The following is an 8,178-nucleotide window of genomic DNA, read 5'->3' on the forward strand; positions in this document are numbered from 1 at the left end:
CGGCACGCAAATCGGAGCATCGTAGCTCAAGATATGGGTTAGAGAAGAAGAGGGTGAACAATGTTTTCTTCTTCCTCCTCTCCCCTTTCCTTTTTCTTCTGTGTGTGTTGTGTTTGTGAGGTGAAGGGTTCATTAATGAACCCTTATATATGTTGGGCTTGGACCCAACCTGGGCCCAGTCCAATTCGTTAGTGTTTTTAGCCCGTTTGACCCAATTTCGGGCCAAACCTTTAAAATTAACGCTCGATTTTCAACTTCTAACATTTTTCTAAGGTTTTTGACGGTTTTCACTTTTTTCATACGATACCGGACAAACTTGAACCGATTCAACGGCTGATTCGCTATTTTTCACAGTTTTTCACAGAAGGCACATTTTCTAACTCAGAAAGACCCACTGAACCCAAAAATCACCTTTAAATCCTCAAATTTTCACTCAAAATTTTTGAAATCCAATTTGGACAATATAATCATTTAATTAACCGGTTGATTAGTTGCGGTTCTTACAATAAATATAGAAAGTGGTCCTCAAACTTTCAAAGAAGCAATGATTTCTAAAGACTTTGCTCTTTGGAAAGAAATAACAAATAATGAAATTGACTCAATATTATCAAACAATACTTAGGTCTTAGTTGATTTGCCTTCAAGATCAAAACTTATAAGATATAAGTGTGTATTTAAAAAAACGAAAATTTTTGTAACAAAAAAAATTATCCAAAAACAGTCAGAACTTGTCTTATTTAACAGTCATTAATTGTTGCAATAATTAATGAATGCTAAATAATGCAAATTCTAGTTTTTTTTCTCCCTAGTATTATCGTTAGAAAAATGTATAATACTGATGTTTCATTACAAACCTTCAAAACAAAGCTAGTGGCCAAAGTATAGACAAAAAAAATGTATACATACGCACTTGTGACAAGAATAACTTCTATCAAGACTCTTATAGTATTAGCATTCATTCATAAACTTCACGTATATCAAACGAATCTTAAAATGACTTTTCAAAATGGAGATCTTAATGAAGAAATTTATGTGGAGCAATTAAAAGGCTATGTTCTACTTGAAAATGAAAACAAAGTTTATAAATTAGTTAAGTTTTTGTATGGCTTAAAATAATATTTAGTATTGTGGAATTTTAGAACTTTTTATGATTGGAATCGGAAAAAACTGTGTACCGCAATTTGATTCGGTTTAACTGGCCAGATTTGAATCAAAAATAAAAATATCTACAATTACTATTCATAAAAATAATATTTTATTGACAAATAATAAAAGAGTATTTTTAGACTATATAATTACTAGGTCAAAATTTAACCAATAAAATTTTTTACCGATATTCTTAAATTAATTAAACTGCACGAAAATATTTTAGAGATATTTTGGAGATGAGATAACATATTATGTCAGCATTATTAATGAGAAAAGAGTTTCAAGTTTAATTTTAATGAATAACTTTTTTAAAGTTCAGAGAAATTCAATTCAGATTAAAGTTATTTTCAATACACTAAAATCCAGAGGATGAAGAATAAAACTCATTTCTTGAATAAAATATCAATGCATTAATTAAAATAGCAGCACAATAATATTAATCCATCAAAATAAATAGAACTCCTAACCTTTACAATGGAAGTTTAGTTGCTCATAGTGCAGAGAAATTCTAATTGTGTAAAAAAATAAAAATTAAAAAAGTGCGAAAGAGGAGAAGAGACGGTGCAGGGCAAATCTCTCCTCCTTTTATATCTTTTATCTTAATTGATTCATAAATTAAAGTAAAACCTAATCATATAATTTCTTATTTTCTATTTGAATTTAAAATAATATAATAAATTCGATGTTGATTGCGTGACGGATGTAGAACCCAGGGCTTGAAGAGCTACCGACGCTAAATGCCAGTGATGTGGCGTTTAACGCCACCCTTTTCGAGACAATTTGCGTGCGTTCCTAGTCCAGCGCTAAACATTGATGGTGTGCCGTTTAGCACCAACATGCTCGAGAAGAATGGGAAGTTTTCTTGGTCCGGCACTAAACGTCGGTGATGTGGCGTTTAGCACCAACATGGCAGAGAAGATGTGAGGGATTTAAGTCCAGTACTAAATACCGGGAGAGTTGTGTTTAGCACTACAATGCATAAGAGCATTATGAGAGCTCTATGTCCGGCACTAGTGTTTAATGCCACAATGTCAGAGAGGGTTGTGAGAGCTCCCCTCTTATTTTTCTTCTTCTTAATCTTTGCCAAATCTTCATCCAATGCTACCTTAAATCATTAGAAGACCACAAAAACTCAAAGTAGCATTGATTAAGGCCTCATTATTTTTTTATCATAAATTCATACATTTTATATTTGTCTTTTTATACTAAGTCAAATCAGTCTCAGATCTTCAAAAGATTTCTGTGGACTTATATTTTCAAATATTTACTTCTTAATTCACATAAAATCTTTTAATTACTTTCCTTTGGAAACTTTTTCAAATTATTTTGAAAAGTCACTTTTTGTTTTTCAAAATTTTTCTTTATTACAGTTATTTATTATAAACTGTTCATCTTTCTCACCTCACATTTTTTATTATTTTCAAAAATTGCATTCATAGTGTTCCTTAAATGAGATAGAAGGTGGCTACTCGTAGAGGCTCTCTTGTAAACCATCCTCCCAAAACTCAAACATACACCCACATACATATTCACATTCACATTCACTCTTGCTCCTTTTCACATTTCTCACCTATTCCTGAAACCATGGCTCGAACAAAGAACATTTCTCGTCGTCCCACTATAGAATCTCTAAACACTGGAACTTCTCAAGCTAATATGACCAAGGACAAGAAACCCATGACAGAGGAAGATCCTCCACTGTCTCCTCTTCCTCATTGATCCTCCTCTCGTTCTAGAGGATGCTCTACCTTCCAAGGTCTATCAAATCGTTCAAACCGAGGTAGCCGTCGTCCTACGTTTCAAATTTTATTTTGAAAATCATCCACACTCATTTCAATCCCCTTTATTTTTTCTCTAGTATGAATTTTGAGTTTCACAAGGCTCTAGTGGCTAATATTTTCTTATGTTCTACTTTTTCTTGCTTATTTAGATGTATTAGCTAAAAAAAGATTTAAACTTTGTAGATAACATTATTTTTCAAGGCTAAGAACATCTTTTCAAAATTCAATAACCATTGTATCCTGAGTTGGTTCTTGAGTTTTATGCCAACATATTTTATCATGAAGAAAACATCCACTCATATGTAAAGGGCCGTGAATTTTTTTTTAACAAAGACGCTATTAGTAAAGCCCTAGGTTATTATGACCTAGGTGTTAACATTTACACTTTTAGAAAATGGGATGATGATATTGGTATTTCACACCAGGAGGTACTGGCCAACATATGTGTGAATATTTCTCTCATAGATGATGTTACTCCTAATCATTAGTCTCTAGGTCCTATTAGAGCCCAGCTGCACCGCATCATTATTCATATTCTATTGCCCTAAAGCAATTCTTATCAAAGAGTCACATTTTGTGACACCTTAGTTCTCTATGCCATTCTAAACAAAGTTAATTTTTTGCATATTTGGCGATGCGTCACATGTTTGACTACATTAGAAGCGATAAAAATGTTTTTTTATCATATGACATATTTTAACTTGCATTTTCGAATACTTTAGTGTTGATTTCACTGATGAGAAACAAGAGAATAGAACCTCTTATCTGAAACACGGTGGTGCAATAAAACAATCAAAAGAAAAATGGACTAACACTGAAAAAGACACTATTATGAAAAAAAGATGAAGATGAAAGCATTACTCCATCCTCGGCTGCGAGTACATTTTCCTCCCACAAGTATTTGATTAATGGAGTGGTCAAGAATGTTCTATAAGAGTTTGTCAATATGACCAAACACCTCGTCAACTCCAGCAAAAAAGCAAAAAAAATTGCGGTCCAAAATGAAAATTCTCTGAAAAAGTCTCAAGGTCGAATTGAAGTACTTCTAAAGTACTTGGGAGAAGAACTGATTCAATCTTACCAAGAGGATGAAGAGCCCTTAGGAACCGAAGATGAAGGATCTAATGTCTAGAGAATTGTTTCTATTGATGCTAATTAAAAACTGTTTCTTTTATATTTTGATCTTTTGATACACTTTCTTCATAGCTGGATGACTGTAATTTGACTAGTAAGATTTAACTTTGAACTGTATAGTTTGTGTATAACAAAATATTTTATGCAAGGACATTGTTACTTTGGTTTTATTTTAACTTTTTTGATGACAAAAAAGGGAGTAAAAATGAAAAATGAATTGATAAATGCATTGCTATGATGATTTGTAGTATAGGCTGGGTTAATATGTTAGATGAATTGGTTGAATTAGTAGACCAGGTTGTTTTGTAAATTTGTGGATGATAGGTTAATTCTTTATGTTTGGCATTATCATTGGCTAGAGTTTTTGTACATACATTGTTATTTTAATGACGATTACATGTTTAGAAAAAGCACACATTAAGGGGAGAAATCAGAATAAAAGAAAGGGGGAGATTAACATGAAATTGGATCATCAAAGGTAAGTATCATAAACTCTTCTCACCTCTTTTAATTATAATTTATTTTCTTAAAGAATGTTTGTCGTTAAGGGAGAAATTATTGAGTTTGAGAAGAATAATAATAATTATTTGATTATCATAAAACATTATTGGTAGGGGTAAAAGTCAAAAATTTTTTGTAATGTGTGTGATTGTTGTGCAGAAAAATAAAATACAATCAAAACAGATCCAAGTCCATTGCTAGCACTCACATCCTCTCTTTTAGCCCATAACTAATATGTAAAATTCACTTGCCAATACTCATTTCTCTCCTTTGGCCAGTGACCAATGTGTAGAACCCACAATCCAAGGTTGATAAGATGTTTCACAAGTTAAATGATATGTTCAAAAGTGGGTTTAAGCAAAATAAAAAAGTTAATCACCTAGTTTGATCATTGAAAAGGAAAAAGAGGGAAAAAAATCAAAGTTGGATGCAAAAGAAAAAAATCAAATTTGATTTAGTACAGGAGTAAATCAAAGAAGCTAAGTTACCATTTTTGTGCAACCAATTTAGCTTGTTGAAGCTACCATTATCTCAGCTGCACATTTTCGAGTAAGAAGAAGAAAATGGAGGTTATTTTTTTCTGTTGTAAATCAAATGTCACAATTGAAACTTGGAGTCAAATAATGGATCAATGGTTCAGATCTTTGAAGTCAAAAGAAAAGGAAGAAAGCGAAATAGTTAGGTTAGAATCCAAGCCAACTCTACTATCCATGAAAATTCGCTGATGTCCCATCTCTTCTCTGCGTCTCTACTCTGATTTCTGGGAAAGACGACAAAGTCAAAAGAACTCTACTATTCAGAATCGGTATCCTCACCAAGCTTAAGTTTTGGAAGCTTTACTCTTATATAAAAGAGTAAACAACCAGAAATTGAACCAAAGAAAGTGAGTACATTGTTTGGGTCTTTATAGCTTTCGAACTATACCTTCTTTTTCTTGATAGTTTTACACTAAAAATATGTTCTTCAGTTTTATCTTTCTTTGTTTCAATCAATGAAAAAGGCAAAATGTGAGGTATTAGTAAAAGTCGTTGAGAGAAAAGGTAAAGAGAGAAATCTTGGAAAAAAGTCAGAGATTATATCAATCTCTTTTGTAATTGTTTCTATTTTGTATTCATGAGCTTGAGAGGTTTTCCTTACTAAGTTATGTGAGCACTTAGTGTTGAGAATCTAGGAAGTGAACCTAGCCAAACCAAGTTTGGATAAAAGTTTGGTTTGTCCCTAATAGGATTAGGTTGAATCCTTGGAAATTGGTGTGTGCAAATCTGTGAAAAAGATAACGGAAATTCTATCACAACTACTGGATGTAGGCCACATTGCACAATATGGTTGAACCATGATATATGGTTGTGTTTTCTCCTCTCTGCTTTTTCTGCTTTGCTCATTATGAGACAAAATAAAATTGTCTCTTGCTTAATCAACTTCACAGAAGTCACAGCAATACAGAGTGTTAACTTCTCATCATTATTCTATTCCTGATTCATTCAGTGAGAGACAAATTGAATTTATTTCCTGCATAATCAATGTTACGGACTTTATAGCAGCCTTTAAATCCTAGTTTGAAGTTTAAAGTTTCAGGTTTAAAAGAGGCCATAGATCCAACCCTCCTTTCTCTATGCTATATATTGAGAACCTTCATCCATGTATTTGAACTTCCTCCAAACCAACATCGTTACCAACTTGGGCATCAAATAAATTAGGAATTTGAGTCTCCATATCCACACTTTGGGCCTCCACTTCCACATCAACATCATTAGTGTTACCACCACCAACATTGTAAGGTCCCACATCGGTTGGGGAGGAGAACGAAGCATGCCTTATAAGGGTGTTGATACCTCTCTCTAGCATGACGCATTTTGACGAGTGAGTATAGGAGCTTCGGCTATCATCCCTATCGTCAAAGGCAAAACTGTGAGGTCTTGTGTGCCAAAACGGACAATATCGTGCTAGCGGGTGGTCTGGGCTGTTACAGATGTTATCAGAGTCGGAGCCCGGATCGATGTGCCAGCGCGGGCGCTGGGCTCCTTTAGGGGGTGGATTGTAAGGTCCCACATCGGTTGGGGAGAGGAACGAAGCATGCCTTATAAGGGTGTGGATACCTCTCCCTAGCATGACGCGTTTTAACGAGTGAGTGTGGGAGGGCTTCGGCTATCATCCCTATCGTCAAAGGCAAAACCGTGAGGCCTTGTGTGCCAAAGCGGATAATATCGTGCTAGCAGGTGGTCTGGGTTGTTACAAACATCTAAATAACCATCCTCATAGGAAAAATCATCCGGCTCTGATATCTTATACACTATAAACAAATCAACAACATCCTTTTCAATTCCAACATTCACCGTAGCCATTACATCTGCATTAGTCTTCAATAGTCTCAACTCTTCATCTACACTCAACCCACAATCTTTGTACCACAACATAGTAATATTATCTTAAAGATATCCTAACTTCTCTAACAAGTCATAAACTTCTATTATTCCCATTTATCACGATATGTTCAATCCACCATTGTTTCTTTACCCTTTAAATGCTGTCAAACTTTTTGAACATTATTAAAAGTTCATCTATGATGAACCTTGATGCTAAAATGGTTCATATCTGACATGCATTTCAAACCCTATGTTTAGAACATTAACTAAAAAACATAAACAAATATAGCAAAAATAGAAACAAAAATGTTCAAGTATAAAAATTAGAACAATAATATTAACTCTAGATTCAAAAATAGAACAATATTTTAAAAGAGTTAAAGTAAAATAGAGCACACCATCTTAAAAAAAAAAGTAGCATTTAAAATGAAAAAAAGATGTATTTAAAAAATAATATTTTAGAATACCGAGAATTTTTAAAAACAGAACATCAGCGATGGTTGCTAAACCTTAAAAATTATAGGTCTTCACAACCCTTTCAATAAATAGGAGTCAAATACACATGAAAAATCCTAAACCCTATCATAAACAACCCCAAATTCAACGAAAAAATAAAAAAATATAAAATAAAAAATGAAAACGATGAAACGAGAATTAGGAGAGAACCTTACCGCTGACGTGTTGTTTTTGTCGGAAAACACGTGCCATCGCCGATCTGGCCGATACACTTGATTTAATGGCTAACTTTAAAATTTAAGTATACATTAAGCATTTTCAATTTTAAAAATTATTAATTGAAGATTGCTTTATTATTTACTTTTTGTTAAGAGACAAATTTAATTCAATATTTATTCTAATTATTTTGACTAATGTATAATATAATGCATGGTAGTTAAAATTCGTTATCTCAATGGAATCATTAGAATTCGAATTCCACCATTAAAAAATTATATTTATCAAGCTTGATGTGACTAAATTCTACCGTTTGTATGGGTCTCAAAACAAAATTTTATAGTTGATTAATAAAATAAATTATTTCATATAAACATTTTGCACAATATTTTTTTTTGTTTTTCACATTAGTCTAATAGACTAAAAACAGATTTACTATCACTATATATAAACTTTATTTAAAAAATTATTATTGATTAATAAATTATTACATATAGAAAATAAAATTTAAATTTTCGTCACTTACACAAATGAGTTAATATGCATGCAATAATAGTATATAACTAGTCTATTAAGTG

Source organism: Arachis duranensis, chromosome 7, assembly GCF_000817695.3.
Source record: "Arachis duranensis cultivar V14167 chromosome 7, aradu.V14167.gnm2.J7QH, whole genome shotgun sequence".
Taxonomy (NCBI): Eukaryota; Viridiplantae; Streptophyta; class Magnoliopsida; order Fabales; family Fabaceae; genus Arachis; species Arachis duranensis.